Below are 21,253 nucleotides of genomic sequence, written 5' to 3' on the forward strand. Positions count from 1 at the left end.
TTACAAGAGTGGATTGTACAAGTATGTTAAATGTTAGTGAGTTCCTTGTGGAAAACCAGCAGAGTGGTTATTAGAGAAGGAGGAGGCAGATAGTGAGTTCGTGCACTACTGACTGGGAGGATGCAGATTGAAGCTCTCTGGTCTGCTGAGTTCTTGGTTTTGGCCCATGTCAATGGGGATATGTCTGGGTTTCACTAGGCACCTCCCCACAGAGAGGACGTGTTGTCCTGGGCAGCTTTTGCAGAGCACGTAGGCACTAGATTAAATAATGGCAGAAGCCTGGGATACTATAAACCAGAGGAGGGCAGAGCATTAGATGGTAATATACCTTATAGAGATAGAAAAAAAAACTTTTACGTCCTCAGGACGTCTCAAAGTGTTTACAGCCAATGATTTACTTTTGAAGTGAAGTCACTTTTGTAGGTAAACGCAGCAGCCAACTTGTGCTCAGCAAAGTCCCACAAATAGCAATGGAATAAATGGCAGAGGGATAAATGATAGTCAGAACACCAGGAATGCTCCCTTGCTCTTCTTAGAATAATATGATGGGATCTTCTATTTCCACCTGAGCTGGCAGATGGTGCCTCAATTTAATGTCTCATCTGAAAGACAACACCTCCAATGGTGCAGTACTGAGGGACTACTGCATTGAAGTGTCAGCCTAGATTATGCACTCAAGTCCTGGAGTGGGGCTTGAAACCATGAATTTCTGACTGAGTTGTGAATACTGCTGTTGAGCCAAGGCTGACACTTCAGAAATGCATTCTCCATCCATTTCTTAACAGTTGTGCTAAATTTAAGAAAATGATTTTTTAAAATCATATTACAATGCAATAATTTGAGTATTGTTTTCAAAATGAAGAAAGAACTTGAATTTATATCATGCTTTACACTACCTGAGCATGCCCCAAAGCGCTTTACAGCCAATTAAATAATTTTGAATTGTAATCGCTGTTGCAATGTAGGAAACGTGACAGCCAATTTTTACACAGCCAGGTCTCAGGAACAGTAATGAAATATTTGACCAGATCTTCTGTTTTGGGTATTAGTTGAGGGATAAGTGATGGCCAGGGCCCCTGCTCTTCTTCAAATAGTGCCGTGCGATCTTATACGTCCACCTGAGAAGGCAGAATGGGTCTTGGTTTAACATCTCATCTGAAAGACGACACCTCTGACAGTGTTGTATTCCCACAGTACTGCACTGAAGTGCCAGTCTACATTATGTGTCCAAGTCTCTGGCTTGAGGCTTGAACCCATGAGCACCTGACTCGGAGGCGGGAGTGCCACGACTGAACCAAGACTGACACATAAGGATAGCTTTGATCATAAACTGTAATACATTCTGGGTATAGTGGTGGTGCCAAAGCACAGAATGTAAGTGTACAATGCTGTGAATTAAAAGTTTAAACTCCAGCCCTACTGAATAATCACACTCCATATTGCTGATTTAAGTTGGCTTGTCAGGATTAGACTATGTATTGCCCAGCCAACAGGAGGAGGGGATTTTCTTTGCATACCAACATGCAATGGATTGATGTTGACCCAGGCTGAGTAGATTTCATTAATTGACTTTTTTCATCTAGGTTCCAGAGTGAATTGACTGGGAGAAATGAAGCTGTTCAGTTAACAAAGTATACATAGGAACAAGCATGGTTTAAGGAATGTTTTTTTTTGGAAACTGCTAGTCCTTACTTAACTTCTGTTTATACACCAGTTAGAAAATCTTCAATTTAAAAAAAGTTCTAACAGAAGCATATTAAATCGACATGCAGCTAGTTTGTACAAAGCTAAACCACTAGTGGTATAACAGTTCTGGTGGAAGGCTAAACCAAGCACATATTATATAAGTGCAACCTCAGTGGACGTCTTACATTGCAAATAGTATGTGCAGTGCTAAAAATGGAAACAATTAATGCTGTGGATAGTCTACCAGCATGTTTATAACAATCCATTCCTATATTACTTTCCATCTGCTCTCCCCAAAGTCTCCAATGAGCAAGAAGTGCCCTGGAGTGTGATGTTGAGCCATACAGACTAGAAAAAGTCTCAGATTTGAATCATTGACTCTTCTGAGTTGATGATTTCAGCTGCTAGAACTGAGAGGTTGCAGCAATCTGCCTCCACATCCCTGGGTTAGGGAGTGAAAAAATCAGCCAACCGTTTTTGCTCTTGGTTGGTATCCAGTGAACTGTGTTTGCATATGGACAGATTAACGTTTGGCTACAATTATCCTCACAGTTGAATGTCCTGCCTCCAGTCACTGGGCATCCACGTGAAGAATGTACATTGGGTGAGGTACTGGAGGGCTGTCTGTGCCCATGAACCAGTATCCCAGTGGTTCAACGGAAGAGTGAGAAAACAAATACCATGGAGCATGCTGCCCTTCATATTGTACAATTTTGCGTAGGCAGTGAATCAGAGCACCAGCACATTGAGCCTCCAGATCGCTCTTGGTCCTGCACTTTTAATTGAGAGCACTGCAGTATGCTTTGCAGGCACAAAGAAGAACAGCAGTTAAAACAGTTACTGACATTAAGAGCTATATGTGGTACTAGCTGTCCATGTTGTCAAGGTGACCCTGCACGCACTTTCTTGCAGCTTCAATGTTAAATCAATTCCCCGTGTTTTCATTTTCAGGTGGCATTTACCAATTCTCATTTTGTGTTGCATCCTTTCCATTCTTAGTCCTGGTTTTGGGCAAATATTGAGCTGCACAGATGATTGGACTTATTACATTGAAACTGCAGCACAGAAACAGGCCATTCGGCCCAGCTAGTCTATGCCGGCGTTTATGCTCCACATGACCCTCTTCTCTCCCTACTTCATCTAACCCTATCAGCATACCCTTCTATTTCTTTCTCCCTCATGTGCTTATCTAGCTTCCCCTTAAATGAATCTATGCTATTTGCCTCAACTACTCCTTGTGGTAGCGCATTCCACATTCTTACCACTCTTGGGGTAAGTAAGTTTTACCTGAATTCCCAATTGGATTTATCAGCAACTGGTTTATATTTATGACCTCTAGTTTTGGACTCCCCCCACAAGTGGAAATATTTTCTCTACGTCTACCCTATCAAACCATTTCATTATCTTAAATACCTCTATCCGATCACCCCTCAGTCTTCTCTTTTCTGGAGAAAAGAGTCCCAGCCTGTTCAGCCTTTCCTGATCGGTATATTCTCTCAGTTCTGGTATCATCCTTGTGAATCTTTTTGCACCCTCTCCATTGCCTCTATATCCTTTCTATAGTATGGATACCAGAACTGTTCACAGAACTCCAAGTGTGGTCTCACCAAGATTCTACACAAGTTTAACATAACTTCTCTGCTTTTCAATTCTTCCCCTCTAGAAATGAACCCCAGTGCTTGATTTGCCTTTTTTATGGCCTTATTAACCTGCGTCGCTAATTTTAGTGATTTGTGTATTTGTACCCCTAGATCCCTTTGCTCTTCTATTCTATTCAGACTTATTTTTCAAGCAATATGTGGCCTCCTTATTCTTCCTACCAAAATGCACCACCTCACACTTATCTATATTGAAATTCATTTGCCAATTACACGCCCATTCTGCAAGTTTATTAATGACCTCTTGCATTTTGACGCATACCTCCTTTGTATTAACTACACCCCCCAATTTGGTGTTGTCCGCTAATTTTGAAATTGTACTTCCGATTCCCAAATCTAAATCGTTAATGTAAATCGTTAATGTAAATTGTTCCCTGTGGAACACCACTTCCCACCATTGCCAGTTTGAGTAGCTACCTTTAACCGCTACTCTTTTTTGTTTTGTAGCCAACTTGCTATCCATTCTGCTACACGTCCCCTGACTCCAAATGCTCTGACCTTAGTCATGGGTCTACAATGGTACCTTATCGAAGGTCTTTTGAAAATCCAAATATATTGTTTTCTGGCATACTGTGTGATTATATGCTGTTAACCAAAGTGAGATTAAACCAATTCAGCCTAATGTGTCAATTTAGGTCATAGAACAGCACTATACCTGAATATTCAGCAATTATATCCCTGCTTTTTTACTGGCCATACTGAAGCCATTCAGCCTCAAAGCTGGGCTTCCTCTCAGCTTTTATGCTAGTTTTATGCCATGAAATGATTTGGGTTTGACATGACAGAGTTGGATTTACTTCAGAACAATTTGTATGTATAAGACAAGGCTTGATTTTTTTTAAAATATAGATTTATGTTTTAGGTTGCATGTCTTTTTGTTGACTTTGTTCTGAGGTGACTTCTGTAATGTTGGGTAACCTTTCTCTTCCCACCTCATTGTTAATCCCAGCATCCATGGTTCCTATCCTTCAGACATCCCTGTTAATGTTGTCGGTAGCTGCCCTCTGTCAGACTGCCAGAGTTGCACCTGAATTGTACAGCTAGACTTCTTAGCCTTTGCCTGTGCACTTTAAACAAAAATAATACATTATAATTATTGGGCACTATGGCTTTAAAAATTGTCTGGCTAGCAGCATTTATTTTCCTGTTTGCTGCCAATGCCATTTGACTACAAGGACGATGGTGAAGGAAAATTGTCAACTTTATAAAGTATTTGTCAAACTTTTGTTTTTAGGGTGGGAAAAGAGCCAGAAGATCCATGAATTAATGTCACTGGTGCCTTGTTTGGATGCAATTTCTGTTGTATGTGTGAACAAATGAAAAATGTTTAAGTCACGCTTTTTTCATGAAATCAGAGTCCCTTTAAAGTTCAGGTCAAAGCTAAATTATGGACAGATGTTGTTAATGATTTTAATGTAGGTTCGCACACAGGAGATTGAAGTAAAAATAAACTAAATCTTGTGACTCGAATTATCATGCTCTATCAAGGTAAATGGGGATCAGGCGGGAAAGTGGAGTTGAGGTCGAAGATCAGCCATGATCTGATTGAATGGCGGAGCAGGCTCGAGGGGCTGTATGGTCTACTCCTGCTCCTATTTCTTATGTTCTTATATGATGTCGTATGTCTGCACACTGTAGCCACATACCTGTCCTTTCATGTCTATTGGTGTTGGGTTAAAAGTACTATAAGCAAGACTCTGTATGTCCAGCAAGTAAACATTCACCAGTGGTAAGTGCCACTATTTAGTTCAAATAGTATCAGATGTCTATTTCAATCAAGAATAAACGTCACTGGGTAGTTGAAAAGATAGTTTTGTCCTCCCAGAACATGAGAGGAATAAGATATATTGGGCCCAAAATTGCTGGAATGGCGCATCTTACGGCCAATGTCAATTGGCCTTTTTTCCTCACCCTTCAGATTGCACTATATTTGCACTGCAAAATGCTGGGCATGCGAAATGATAATGGCGCAGCTATATCAAAGTCGACAATATTAACACGTGTGTAGATGGCAAGATTGGCACAAAAATACTGTCAAGACAGATAAAAAGTTTTAAAAACCTATAGGAACAAGTGGAGTGAGACTCCACAACTTCATTGTTCCCTTCCTGGGCCAACAAGGTTGAATGTCATGAGGACCATAATTCTCGTCATTAACAGGGTCTTTATGACCTGAATTACCAGTTTTAAACGGCTGCGGCGAGATTAATTCCCATTAACGCGTAAATCCAGTAATTTCATGACACTCATTTAATTTCAATGAAGAGGCTCACGATGGGGTTGCAATTGTTTGTTTTGTCAAGGCTAACGACGCAAATCGTCCAGCAGTTTGTGGAAAATTAGAACTCATGGCATATCTCTTATAGGCCACAAATTGCTGGATTTTTTACGAACTAATAATGGTGAGTGCGGTTAATTCGCCATTATTTTTCCAGCAATTTCTGGGCTCATAAGTATGTGGCAGTGACTTGGGCTGATGAATGGTAAGTAACATTGTGCCTCACAAATTCCAGGCAATGACCATCTAAAACAGTAGACAGTCTAATCACCTCTCCCTGACATTCAATTAAATTACCATCACCGAATCCTGCATCATTAATATCCTGCGGGTCACTATTGACCAGAAACTCAACTGGACCAGCCACATAAATGTTGTGGCTACTAGAGCAGGTCAGAGGCTGGGTATTCTGCAATGAGTGACTCATCTCCTGACACCCCAAAGCCTCTCCACCACCTACAAAGCACAAGTTCGGAGTGTGATGGAATACTCTCCACTTACCTTGATGGGTGCAACAACACTCGAGAAGCTCAACACCATCCAAGACAAAGCAGTCTGCTCGATCGGCACTTCATCCACAAGCCTGATCATCTACCAGCTCAAACATCCATCCCCTCCACCACTGGTGTACTGTGGCTGCAGTGCGTAGTAGCTACAAGATGCACTGCAGCAAGTTGCCAAGGCTTCTTTGGAAGCATTTCTCAAACCTGGGACCTCCACCACCTTGAAGGACAAGGTCATCCTGACTTGGACATATATTGCCATTTCTTCACTGTTGCTGGGTCAAAATCCTAGAACTCCATACCTAACAGCATTGTGAGAGCACCTTCACCATAAGGACTGCAGTGTTTCAAGAAGGCCCACCACCACCACCTTAAGGGCAACAAGGGGTGGATAATAAATGCTGGCCTTGCTAGTGGCGCCCATATTCCGAGAATGAATATAAAAAAAGCTTGGCAGTCAATTATTTTAGAATAATAGTTGTTGAGGCCTTATCATTTCAGTTTAATTAATGTGTGAATTTCTCACTGTAGTGTCAGTCACAGACTATAGGCAGAAGAGTAGTGGTAAATATATATAGTGTACACTGCATAAAAGTGGAAATGTATAACCGTCGAATTGTCCTTCACTTTGATGAACCCAAAATTCTTCCTCTTTTACTTTGCGCCCCCCCCAACCAAAAAAAGGAAGCAAGAAATTGTTCTGTAATTTGCACGTGACCAAAGCATACTGCATTCGAAATGATCGCAAGATCTCATTTTTTAGTTTGCTGTATTTAACATTTTTGTGGGTAATTGTGTAACTGGGGCAGTAAAGGTACCGGAAACAAAAACAACATCTACTCTTGTGCCTTATCTTTTTCAGACACATGTCACTATTAGATTTTTAAAAAATTTGTGGTGTTCTGCTCTGTAGCTTAGAGTGGTAACATGTCTGCGGTGTGAAGTTTCCTGTGCTGTCTGACAAGGATCAGACTTCTTTTTAAAACCAAATTGTTGCAATGTTAGCAAATTAAAAACAACCTTTTAAGAGAGAACATCAAATAATAAAACCGTCTCAATTTTGTGTGACTGAAAACTTCACTGCTACCTTTGTGCTTATCCGTGATGCTAAGGTCAGACTCGTTTTGCACCATCTTGCCTGAGTCAAATACGTGCAACTTAACTTTCTGGCTTGTGGTTGCCAGCCGTATATGACGCATTTCCTTTTTAGGATAGGTTACTGTGAGTCAACCAAATTGTATGTTTCATGTTAAAAGAAATATACATTTTTTTTCCAATTAAGTGAGGCAAGAAAACTTTTGAGTCGAAGGTACAAAACTAAAAGACACATAGTGGCAGACCAACCAACTAAGAGACATTGTTTTATTGGCAGGCCAACCAACCAAATAAAAGACGTGTTTGCCAAGCCAACTAACCAACCGACCTGCTCTCATTAGAGAAAATAATGGGCTTTGAAATCGTGTTTGATTCAGTACTCGGTCTTAGTGGTTCAATTTCAGAAGTCCGATATTGGAGTCAAAGTGAAGGAGAAAGGCAGTTCGGTGATGATCATCTACCCTTTGATGTCTTTAGTGTGCTTTAACGTGATGTGAAAGAGTATTGAATACGTCTTGTGGCATCTTATAGAAAAATGTCAACACTATCTTGATCTTACTTTTGTTATATTGATAGTCTTTCCAATTTAGATCCTTTCCATGAAAGTCAAATATTGATAGACTCAGCCAGAGGTCCAAGCAATCAAACACAAGGAGAGAGGAAATGACTTGAAGTTAACCTGTGCCAATCTCTGCCTTCTTGCAGAATATCATTGACATAGGCCTAGAAGCCAGCCCCTTGTCCCTTTCTCTGGTGTAATGTGAGTTGTTTGTGAGGTTGAGGCACATTGTTTTGGCAAAGCAGAACAACCTTGGAGCCCTTTATGCAGACAACAACTTGCCCAACAATAACTTGTATTCATATAGCACCTTTAACGTGTAAAAGCATCCCAAGGCGCTTCACAGAAGTACAATCACACAAAAATTGAAACCAAGTGAAAGAAGGAATTATTAGGAGGGGTGACTATAAGCTTGGACAAAGATGTAGGTTTTAAGGAGGTTCTTAAAGGAGGAGAGAAAGAGCTGGAGAGGCAGAGGTTAGTGGAGGGAGTTCCAGAACTTGGGGTCTAGACGGCTGAAGGCATGAAAGATAAGAAGGGACAAGGCAACGAAGAGATATGAACACGGGGCTGGCCAGGGACTATTCGAATTGTCTGGTCTGTAGGTGACAAAGTAATGGTTGAGGGTTTCAGCAACAGATGGGCTGAGGCAGGGATGTGACGGGCGATATGGAAGTGGAATTAGGTGGACTTTGTGATGGAAAGAATATGAGCTTTGAAGCTCAGCCCAGGCTCTCATAGGACACCAAGGTTACGAATAGTCGTCTTTAACCTGATACAGTGGTCAGGGAGGGGGATGGAGTTTGTGGCGGAAGTTGAAGACAATGGCCCAATTTGGAAATGTGTTTCATTTCTTAACACTGACACCCCCCACTTCAGTAAGCATAGAAGTTCATCCTCCCCCTTTAATAAATTTAAAAGGAAATCGGTGGAATGACTTGCTACTGCAGCTGCAGAGGTAGCTGTGATTTTCAGTTTGTCTCCTCTTTATTATTCCTGAGTTGCTGATTCTATTTTAGGAGATTACATCATCTTGGTTGTGATGACAACTCTGCTCCCTCTTCAGGGAAATATCATATTCTCATTATACGCTGTGCTGCAGATCTCACTGATGTTTATAATCGGACCTGTTCATGATATGTTGGTGAGCACTTAGTGAAGGAGAATACTAAAGACTACAGCCACTGGCCCTGAAGGCTAAATAATAGTTTGCCTGTAGGGAAGCAGGCTGGAGCTCTGTGGAATAAAGTTCCCCCTCTTCTATGCTGAAAGAGCCAGGGAATGGGTGGAGTACACTTTCAGACAGGACTTCCTGAATTTTACAAATATGAGAACGCAGCCTGCTGTGATTCTACATAATGAAAAGTGATAAGCAGGAGTTTTTGGGTGTTGGTGGTATGAAAGTTGCCAAAAAAAATTTGCAAACAGAAGTACATACCCCTGGGAATGAAAATTTAGCAGTGGTTTCAGTCAATTTAGAGGGGTACAATTACATATGCTTTTCCAATGCCCATTTCAGGCACATTGCTTCAAAGAACAATATCGACATGTTTTTACAAGCGGCCTTTTACAGGAGTAAATTATTTATATCGCAGTTATTTTTGAATACTTCTAAAATAAAACCAAAAAAAAATTAGTGTATTCTTTCTCAAACAGTGAAATGATCGCATCATTGACTCTGCTTTTCTGTGATAATCGCCGTGCATGAATTTATTTTTATCCTTAATCTTGCATTGTGCAGAGCATTGTCTCATTGTGCTTATGTCAATGGGCCAACTATCAAGAAGTTCCAAATTTGCATTTTATTTCCCAGATCTATTTTCAAATTTCAGCCCACTTTAAATGTTGCCTTAAATGTATATCCTCAAGTGAATATGCAAAATATTGTGGAAAATCATTGCATTTTTTCAACAAATGCATAATTATTTCCTTTGGCTCTTATCTCAGAACTCTTTGTTGTAAAATCTAGCTCCTCCCCAAACTGAATGCAGCATTTCTGCAAAATTCCTTGTCTGTGCATCATTGAAGTAAAGGAATGTCACTGATAGTTGCTGCAATATTTGGCTATTCTTTTGATTCTCAAACTTCTTTTAAAAAAAAATTACTTTGGCACAGTAATTCATAAATCGCCACTGAATTTTAATTTTTAATTGCTGGAAGAACTGCCGTTGTAGGTATTCATTTCTTCATAATGTTTAATACAAGGTTATGTCACAAATTAGACCGAGTAGATAGAGAGAAACTGTTCCCATCAGCAGAAGGGTCAAGAACCAGAGGGCGTAGATTTAAGGTGATTGGCAAAAGAACCAAAGGTGACATGAGGAAAAACTTTTTAACACAGTGAATGGTTAGGATCTGGAATGCATTGCTAGAGTGGGTGGTGGAGGCAAATTCAATCATGGCTTTCAAAAGGGAACTGGATAACTACTTGAAAGGAAAAAAATTGCAGGGCTACGGGGATAGGGCGGGGGAGTGGGACTAGCTGGATTGTTCTTGCATAAAGCCGGCACAGACTCGATGGGCCGAATGGCCTCCTTCCGTTCTGTAACCTTTCTATGATTCTAGCATGAGATTCTTCCTGCAGTGTTACAGATATAAGAAAAGTATTATTGAGTCCTGGTACAAGGTAGATGCAGAGTACAGTTTTAATCTTGTTCGCTTGCTTACCGAAAGCTATTGTGGTATTTGAGTTGGGGCGATTTTCATGATAATTTGCTTTTCTATTCTTCCATCATGCCAGTTCTCTTGCTCATCTTAAAGATATGCAGAATTATGTTCCATTATTGCCAGAGGGCGCCCCCCCCACTCCCGCTCCTCTCTCCCCTGCCCCCAGTAACCTGAGTGGCTATCTTTCATGCATAAGCTCAAGTGATGAATGTTGCCTGGCTTTTCAACTGCGATGGCATCACAGCTAAGCTACTCGTGCATTTTCTAGCACCTGACAGTGCACATTGATTAGGAGCCGGAGCCCTGGCTGATTTTGTTTTTCACCCCCCAACCACAGAAGAACTGTGGCTAATTGTAGCACCCCCCCCCCACTGCTGTAGTGGCTGAAATCAGCTGACTCAACGCACACCAGGAATCACACCTGAGATAACCGTCTTAGGTAACCTATGTATACCGCAGCACCACGCCACACTCAGTGGTTAACCATTCAGCCAATGAGGGGGATCCACACTTTGCTTTTCCTTATTGTTTGAATAATATGTTTTTTTATAATTAGCTTATATCCAACAGTAGATGATTAGATTTGGTTACATGAAGTAAAATGGGCATCAAACAGTGAGTACACCACAGCATTGAATTGAGTTCAGATGGTTCCCTAAACTGAGAGAGCAGAGCAGACATGGATTAGGATCATCACTTCCACCCTGTGATTAGATCACAGCCTTGAAATCACTCCTAGTTATGTGTTGTTTCCAGTGTATAGTGAAATCTACTTAAGAGAATCATTTTTGTTCAGGATGTTTTGTTTGCCTTGCCATGAAGATTCCATCAAATGAAACAAAATCTATGCCATAACAGCTTGGAGGTTTTTCTACCATGCACAGATATCAACCCATGCAGACAGAAACCTCCTTATCCAAGTGACCAGCATTGACACTATCCAGACCCACCTCATACACTGTAGAGAAGGTTTGTGTTGGGTCTGTTGGCAGTCTGCAGATAGAGAGGGCTGGAGGCCAGTTGTTGGTTGGGCATGATATGTCCTGGAAGGAATCTGGATGTGAATACTCATCTCTGCACCTGGAATTTCTTTTGAGACTGCTGGGTGCTTTGGAAATGGCAAGTCCTCTGATCAAGTGTTTGCCTCATGTTGGATAGCAATGCGGTGAAAAAAAAATACTGACCGTTGAGTCATGTTTTAGGAGGGGTGGCTTTAATCTGGAATCTTGTTATTCATATTGAAAAGATCTCTCCCTGGCTTTTCAGGGAACTTTCTAGGTTCTGCGGGATGCATTAAAGGGAATCGATGTTAGGTTGCATATGTTGTGGTTCAGGCTTTTTCTCCAACTTTTGTCTTGTATTCAAAGCAAAAAGGCACTATCCGTAAGAAGACTGAGCCTCCTGTGATCTGACATCTGCATCCTTGTACATGCTGTATATGATTTAGCATGCACAGGCTTAACCATTAACCTCTTGATGAAAGACAAGTTTGTGTTTTGGTAGACCATGCAGATGTGGTGAAATACCAGGGAGATGTGATTCTCTGTTCGTCCACACAGTTCAGATTTCCTGACCTTTATTTTGAAATTTGGTAAGGAAAGACAACTTCTATTTTATGTCTAGCTATTTCAAAACTGAAACTAAGGACATAAATCTCCAGTTTTTACATCTAAATATGTAACGTCTTTGATTTCTTCAAATGGAATTTTACAATTCCCTAAAATGGAAAAAACATTACAGCCTATTGGAACAGATTTGTTTACTTGTTTTGATACTGACAATTAGGGTGATTCTTTTAACCAGTAATTGCCACTGTCCTTGGTTCTAATTTTGTGTCCACATCAGCTGTCAGAATATGATGCCAACTGTATTGTGTTTTGAATGTGTAATATCATTCCTGACTGAAAGTTTTCCAAAATATTGAGAAATCGTTGACCAGGAAATTATATTTTCAGGATATATTGCAGGTTATTTGCTGTGTTTTTCTTGTTTAACATTTAGAAACGTTATGACAAGGAAGTAACAGATGAAAGGATTCAGATGATATCATCCTTTGCCATTTAAATTTCACCAAAAACTGTAATCAGTAACATAAGTTAAAGTGACTTGGTAGCATAGAGCATTAGATCACCAAGGTGCAATACAGCAATGCTGAGGGACATTACTGCAGTGCACCATTTGTAGTATGTCACCAACCTCACCAATGATCTTGACCGGAGGCACCAACCGTAGGTTACATACTTTGTCAAAGAGAAGTAAAATTGGAGGGAGAGCACAAGAACTGGAGGGGTTCATATCCTCACAAATAAATTGGAGAAGCTAGCTAAATACTATGGAACAACTTATGTCAGACCTCATTAGTCTATTAAAAAAAAAATTGATATAAAATTCTAATTGACAGCATCACCTTCTGTCATAATGGACAAAGCAAAGTTTTCTTGCATACTTTCTCAAGATAGGTAATTAGAGTGAATATGTTGTGTCCTGTGAATGTTTCACAGGCCCAAGGAATGAGTTAAAATACATAATATATGTGGAATAAGAGTAATCTCTGTTTTTAAAAAAAACTGTTAAACTTGCATTTATAAGAGCTTTTCACGACCTCAGGATATCCCAAAGTGCTTTACAGTCAATGAAGTACTTTTGAAGTGTAGTCACTATTGTAGGAAATACGGTATTCCACAAATAGATAGTGACCAGATAACCTTTTTTAGTGATGTTGGTTGAGGGTTAAATATGGACCATGGTACCCCTCTGCTCTTCTTTGAAACAGTGGCACAGGATCTTTTACTTCCACCTGAGAGGGCAGATGGAGCCTTGGTTTAACGTCTCATTCAAAAGACGATGCCTCCAACAGTGCAGCACTCCTCAGTGCTGCATTGGAGAGTCAGCCTTGATTTTTGTGCGCAAGTCTCTGGAGTGGGACTTGAACCCACAACCCTCTGACTCAGAGGCGAGAGTGCTACCACTGAGCCACGGCTGACACCTGTGCACAAAACAAGTGTGTTTTCTTACATTACAGTGTTTGTAACACATACCTACTGACTTGCTCCCAGAAAATCGTTGTGATTTGTAGCGCCTAGGAATGAAAATTCTGTTTTATTATAATTAGGAGAAAGTCTAAAGCAGTTTTGTAATCCGTGGGTTCAGATGAAGTGTTTAAAGGTGTACTGTTATGATTTGTGATATTTTCTGAATTCACCACAATTGTGTTCACTGCCTTGGAACAGCCTCCTGTCCATTAGCCTGTGTCTACCCAGGTGTCATTTTGTTTACAGATAAATATTTCAATTTACGTGAAGGGGTTAAATAGAAACGCAGAGTCTGTAGTATAAATGGTGCAAGAGTTATACAGAATATATTGGAATGGGGGGTTTGAAGTGAAGGCAGGGTTGATTACAATTGTGATATGTATTCTGCGTTTTACTTGAGTGAATAAAATCCATTTGTTTAAAAAAAATGTCAGGCTTGATAAGAGGTGAAATATTAGTCCAATGTTCGGCTCTCATTTTGTGATACAGTATAGGCTTAGGAAGCAGTACAGCATACACAATCTCCTGGGTAAATACTCCAGAGGACTGCATTTGCTGGAGTTTGATTGGTGAGTAGAGGAAAGGGATGATGTCATCCCACTTGAGGACAACTGACAGGAAATAAAATTTAGTTCCCACTTTTGAGCTTGTGTAAATATGGTATCTGAAACCAGGCAATCAGACAAAAATTCTTTAATGGACAGATTTGCACAATGTTTTATGTATAATAATTGAGAAGGAGATATATAATATATATATATTCATATTTAGCATAGCATGACAGAATTTCAATGCTGCTGGCAAACATGGAGATAAAAGGAGCCAGTCTCCCGATAGATATTGCCCTCCCTTATATATTGTATAATTAGCTAATTGTGAAGCTGAATGGGGCTCTCTACAAAAAATATACATAGACATTAATTTTCTTGCAGCATACATTTTTACCTAGTTATTAACACAGTGTGAAACCAGGAGAAAGGAAGAACAAACTACTCAGCAAAATTTATTAGAAAAAAAATCCCAGTGAAATGTTAATGCTGATCTGTAAAATGTTAACCATATTAATTATACAGTACTGTGTTTAGATGCTTGAATCTAAAGGAAGCATGTGACAGTATTGCTTATGTTGAGGGAATCTGCGTGGTTAGTACATTGATAGTTTTCATAATTTTACTGTTTGAGTCTGATCTTTTTGCACTATGCATTTTTACTGCTAACTGAGTTTAAAAGGATGTATTTATCCACATAAAGACTGGATGGAGTCTTTCCTATCTGGGATCTACATTTTAGATTTTTTTTGACATAGTACAATGCTAAATGTTTAACTGTCTCTTATGTCAGATAATAGCAGCTTTGGATGGAAAGATAATTTTGTAAGGCAGTATTTGATTGCCACTGCCACTGTAAATCATCCACTGTCTCCTGTTCTGTTTGGCAGTATATTCTCATAAATAGTTTTTTTTTAAAAACACAGATTTAATTTGCTTGTGTTTTCTGCTCACTAATTAGCAAGGCTGCTAATGTGATGTGAGCAGGGATTTTGGCTTTTTTGAAGACTCTTATGCTGTATATGTTTTTTGTGGTTTATATTTACATGATCGATTCAGATAACCATTGTGTCTGCAGCTTCAGATAGCTGAGCTGATTGATCTGCTGCAGTTTCCAATGAGGTCTCTTGGAGATGATGTCATGCTATAGCAGTATTCTCCTCCCACCCTTTTTTTCCCTTCTCTGTTATTAGATATTTCATCTCGCTGTGGAGCATCCAATCAATAGCTACTTTTCCTAAGGGACCTGCTGAGGAAACAAGCAAAGATAGTCAGTAGGAAATGGTTCTGTGTCATGTGATTTTATCCTAGCTGCAGCTCCTCAGCATTTCATTTGCAATACGGAATGTAGAAGTTCTCGCTGGAAAACTGGGGTTGGATTAATTGTGACATTTTGCTGCTGCACAAGCATACTGAGAAACACTGTAGTAGCTTGCGCATCCTCCAGTGGTGTTCTGCAGTATCCCTGGACTGGCAGGTTTATAAAGTCAGCCTGGGATATTCAGCTACCTCAACAGCAATGGGCTTACGTTTCCTGAAGTGACTTTGAGCTTTCCCTGTTCGAAAATCTATTTTTTTCTCTTCTTTCTGTTTACAAAAGGAAACTTTCTTTCTTAATTCAGGAAATGGCTTTCCTTGTACGTTGCTATGCCAACTGCTTGCAGCCGTGGTCCTCCAAAGTAAGCACAATTGTTTGTTTACCAGTCTGAATGTTCTCTTTTGCAGAGAAGTTACTTTTTGAATTTTATGTCTTATGTATGCTGTGTCTGTGATATGCCAGGTTACCTGTGAGAGCTGTAATTCTACTTGTATATTTGAGTAATAGAATGTCACTGTCAGCTTAGAGTTGGACTAATTACTACAATCTAGTTAGCAAAGCTGAAGGGAGGCCAGTAGTCGTGACCCTGTCAGTTGTGAGCAGCCTTAGGCTAGGCTTGTATTCATATCCATATGCATCCTTTCTGGTTTCCTGTAATAGAGTTGTATTAGTTGTAAGAAGAGCTGGAATCCATCAGAAATCTGTAAACTGACCTATAGCCCCTTGCTGTTAAAACTGTTTGTGAACTGAAGCTATGAACAATCAGCCATGTTAGCCGCCTTACTGTTTCCTGATCCTACCCCACCATCATCTGCAGGGAATTAGATGTTTCGTTTGTTTTACATGCCGCAGATAGACTCAGCACATTTGAACTTCGTACAAGCTCCTGAGTCTCGCTGCTGGCTGTTGTCGTTTCTGGGTCAGACTTTGCCCCTGATTGTTTCAGGCCAGCTGAATCACCAGGCTTGTGTGTGGATCATTGCTTTCCTTCCGAAGTTTCCTGACTTGCCTCTTAATACAGCGTGCCTGAACTTAATAGCTAAGTTTATTTTATTATGAAAACATTAGAATTTGCTTAGTATCTGTGGAGTGTGACCCACCAAAAAAAATGTGGTAAGTACCATGAGGTGGAGCAAAAATGCATTCACCCCTCCCCCAAATTAAGATTATTGCAATATTGTATTAAAATAGCAACGCTTTCTGCATTTTCCATTCTTTTTGGAGTTATTTAATCCTTATTGTGTTTTTAAAAATAATTTTCTTGAGATGTATGTGTTACTCATGTACTGTGCATCCCTCTCTCTACCCACATCTTTTTAGTTGTTGCTTGTGTTGAGCCTATAAACAGTTTCCTTTTCTATTTATTTATTAGCTCAGCATATTAGAAACCTGAATAAGTTGAGTTTTAAATGTCATAGTTGATACAGGAAAAGCTAGCTGTGAGGCTAATGATGGTGGGTCTGTGCTATCAGGATTACTGCAAGTGAAGAAAAGCTGTTCTACATTTATGAGATTTGCAGCCGACACTATTGAGGCGCTTTTATTTTTGCACTTGTACTTTTGCACTGTTTCGAGAGAGTGTGCTGCGTTAGGAGTCAAATTTCTTTAGGCATGTTGGCCCGCAGCTGTGCAGTGCAGAGACAAGTACAAATGTGGGACCAGCTCCCTGCTTTTACTTCAGTAAAACTGGTGTCCTTAACTTGATGGTGCATTCAGAGAGCCATATTGACTCTTTTGCACTTAGCAATGCAGTCAGAGGTGGGGAACTGCTTGTCTTGCTTCGCTTGGAGAGTAAAAGTACGTTTGGAGAACTTTGTGTTCCATTTGCACTGAGCAAACTCATGGGCCCCGATTTTCAAAGGAAATTGTGGGTGCATTGGGGGCGGGGGGGGCTGCGAAAATCGGGGAAATCCCGAGCAGGTGAGAAAGCCGGCTCCAACCTGCCGACTTCCGGGTTCCCCATCGACGTGTTTGTGCGCGCGTGCCTCACGAATGTGGAAGTCCCGCCGGCAATTAAAGCTGGTGGGATGATAGTTAAAAAACCAAATGTACCTCATTGAGGTACTTAAGGTACTTCATTTCTGATGTAGTCGATAGTTAAATCGATTTTGAACTTACCTGGGCGGCTTTCCCACTGCTTCCGATTCACGTCTGGTGAAGCTAGACATGAAGGGCCGGATCAGGCAAAAATAAACAAAATAAGTTAAATAAAAAACCATTGCACAGAATTAAAAAAACGAAATAAACCTACCTTTCCACCCTGCTCCGATGTCCAATGTCCCCCTCTTCCCCCCCATATCTCACTCTCCGAAGTCCCTCTCAGCCCCCGATGTCCCCCTTTCCCCCCCTCTGATGTCCCTCTCCGATATCCCCCCCCCCCCCCCCCCCACCCGACCGCCCCCCTCTCCATCCTCTGATGTCCCTCTTCGATCTCTTTCCCCCCCCCCCCCGCGTCAATCAGGCTGGCTGCGGCCGCGCAACCCGAAAACAACTTTAATCACCATCAATTACATCGCGATCATGTCGGAAAAGGTCCGTTTTTTTTATTCGGGTGTGCCACGTGCACTTTCACCGCCCCCCCCCCCCCCCCCTGCTGTCAACCTGCCACCATTTCAAAAGTGAGCCCATAAAGTGCTTCAAAAAGTTGGACAGAAAAAAGGGCTAGTAACGTAAGTGCATTCAAAATAATGAAACTTTATGCATAGGTAGGTCAGGTGTGCTATAATTTCAAATATTCCACCATTTTGGTGGAAACTATTTTAAGAATTAGCCAATAGGAGAAATTTTTACTACACCATAATTAAGAATCTACAGAAGATTACTGAAATTTATTAAAGAAGCCCTGCTGTCATGAAAAAGTGCTTGCCAGTCTTTTTAACCTTTAGAAAGGTGTGATGTCATAAAATGTGTCATTTGAACTTTAAATAAAATAGTGCACAACTTAGATAGAATTACATAGAAATTATAGCACAGATACATGCCATTGGGCTCAACCACTCCATGTTGGTTATCCTGTACATGAGCAGTAGTCTTAATTTCATGTGCCCTGTTCATCCTGTTCCCATATCCCTCCATCCCCCTTTCCTTTAACCACCTATCTAACCTATTCCTAAATGTCGACATGGTCTATGCTGCAATCACTAACATTCGAGAGTCTCACAACCCTTTGTGTAAAATTCCTCCTGCTCTGTCCTAAATCTCTTATATTTAATCTTATTATATAGCCTAGTTCTAGTCTCCTCAGAAAATAGTTTGTTTCTATCTACTCTGTCCAATTCCTTGATAATGTTAAACACTCTATCAAATCACCCCCATTATTTCCTCTGCTCTAACAAAAACAAACCCAATTTTTCAAGCCTTTCTTCGCATTTATATTTCCTCATACCAAGCAGCATCTTAGTGAATCTGCTTTGTATCCTTTCTATTGCCTCAACATTCTTCCTATAGCTCAAAACTGAACCTTGTATTCCAACTGTAGTCTTACCAAGATTTTACATAGATTCACCATTACATCTCAACTTTTATATTCTATACTTCCTGCCATAAACCCTAATATTCTGTTAGCTTTTTATGGCCTTATCCACTTGAGGCACTGCTTTTAATGTCTTGTAAACCTGAACCCCCAAATTCCTGTGTTCTTCCACATCATCCAGCTTTCTACCACTAAAGTGTAAGTATTACTTTCATTTTGTTTTACCAAACTACCACCTCACGTATATTGACGTTGAATTCCATCTGCCACTATGTTGCCCATTCCACCATCTTATCATAACCCGTTGCAGCTTCCTTTGGTCTTCAGAATTACTTACTATGCCTCATATTTTAGTGTCTACAAAGTTGTATTCCACTCCCTCCAGCCCTTTATTCAAATTGTTGACATACACAGGGAACAGAAGCGGTTACAGAACAGAGCCCTGTGGGACACCGCTACCGACTTCCAACTAATTTTGAGAAACTGCCCTTAACTCCTACTCTGTTCCCTCTCTTCTAACCAGTTTTTATCCAGAAAATGCTGGAAACACTCTGCCGGACAGGAGCATCTGTGGCGAGAGGAAGGTAGGGGTAACGTTTCAGGTCGATGACCTTTTGTCAGTGGGGGAAGAAAGGGTTCTGACATAAGGTCATCGATCTGAGTCGTTAACTCTACCTTCCTCTTTCCACAGATGCCGCGAGACTTGCTGAATGATTCTAGCATTTTCTGTTTTTATTTCAGATTTCCAGCATCTTGCTTCTAGTTTTTAATCTAATTTGCTACCCTCCCTCTGATTTTATACCCCTTTATCTCCTGTGTGGAACCTTGTTGAAGGCTTTCTGAAAGTTTGTGTACACCACATCGACTGAATTTCCCCATTCATCAGATCTGCCACCTCTAAAGAACTCTTAGCAGGTTTATCAAGCTTCCTTTCTGAAATCTTCAGAGATTCCAAATTTTTCCCTACCACAGATTTTAAACTAACTGGCCCTTCTGCCTACCCAAATCAGGAAATAAAAAAGATTTTCCATAAAGATGGTGCCTCTTCAATGGCTGTTGTAAAATTGAAAGACAAGTTCAGGAAACTGTTCTGAGCAAACAGTGCTGCTTAAACATGCAATCCAATGATAAAGTTACAAAGGCAAAAAGAGAAAAGCACTTTCAATGGAAAATAGACATTCACTCTCAATAATATGGTGCATGTGTAGTACAATAATAATGCTAACGTATTATAAATCCAGAGTTGGGACCCAACCTGATTCTGAAGTGAAGCAGGGTGAGACTCCTTCCTCTGTCCACCTCTCTTGAGTCAGGTTGGGTTCTGATTGCAGATTTGCATCACAGCATGAGCATCAGTGTGTAATCTGCTTTGTACCAATGCTGTATGTAAATACACCAAAATTTAAGATTAAAACTCAAAATATTAATCTTCCCCTCACATAGCAGTGACTATCTACATAAATAACAAAAAAAGGAGCTGTATAAACTTTTGTATTTTAAACTTATATATTTGTCACAGCACACTGCAGCTTTGCTTAGTAACGTGTCATACAATATATTTTTTAAAAAATCCTTCTAGTTCAGTATTTTTCTTTTGGTTAATCTTTTAGCATTAAACTAGGTTGCTGGAGCTACCTTTGCTTTTTAAGGTTCTGATTTCATGCCTGTATTTGTCCTAAATCAGAGTGGGCTAGAAAAGTGGAACTGGGTGAAAGTCTGTGACAAGTGAAATCTGGAAATGAGGGAGGGGAGGAGAGCAGTCATCCTTTCACCTTTATGTTGTCTGCTTCTATTCGGAGTTCTTAGTTTCATTATGGAGAAATGGGCCTGTGTTTTTGTGTGTGATAGTACAAGGACACTTCAATGATGTTTAACGTCAATGTAATTTTTTAATGGTTTAATTTTGCTTGTATGGGTAACGTAAAGTTAAAATTGAAAGTAATGGGTTGGAATTAATATGTACAATTAGTTAAGATGTTTTTCAGAAATAAGTCATTTTGAGTGATTGCCAGAATGAACGTGGTTCTTATCGAAACTTTTTGTTTTCTATACTCATGGTGACAATACTATAAGTATTGGTTTCCTCTCCTCAGGTACTGTCTCACCCACCCCCCACTTCAAAAGCCCTGTTATCAGCCCCCTCGTCTGTCCTTGCAAACTACCGCCCCATCTCCAACCTCTCCCCTCCAAAGTACTTGAAAGTGTTGTCGCCATCCAAATCCATGCTCATTTTTTGCACAACTTTTTCAATCTCTCCAATCAGATTTCTGCCCCTGCCACAGCACTGAAACGGCCCTACACAAAGTCACCAATGACTTCCTTTGTGACTGTAACCGTTGTGCATTTTCCCTATTTATCCTCCTCAACCTCTCTGTAGCCTTTGGCAGAGTCCACCACTGCATCCTCCTCCAAAGCCACTCACCAGGAGAATCCTTGC

The 21,253-nt window shown here is 40.4% G+C and overlaps 1 protein-coding gene across 7 annotated transcripts in view; it reads left to right on the forward strand.

Annotated features, from left to right (window-relative positions):
- Window positions 1-21,253, forward strand: part of rapgef6 (Rap guanine nucleotide exchange factor (GEF) 6) — a 342,757-nt gene that overhangs the window by 175,044 nt on the left and 146,460 nt on the right. The window lies entirely within an intron of this gene.

This window comes from Heptranchias perlo, chromosome 14 (genome assembly GCF_035084215.1).
Source record: "Heptranchias perlo isolate sHepPer1 chromosome 14, sHepPer1.hap1, whole genome shotgun sequence".
Classification (NCBI taxonomy): Eukaryota; Metazoa; Chordata; class Chondrichthyes; order Hexanchiformes; family Hexanchidae; genus Heptranchias; species Heptranchias perlo.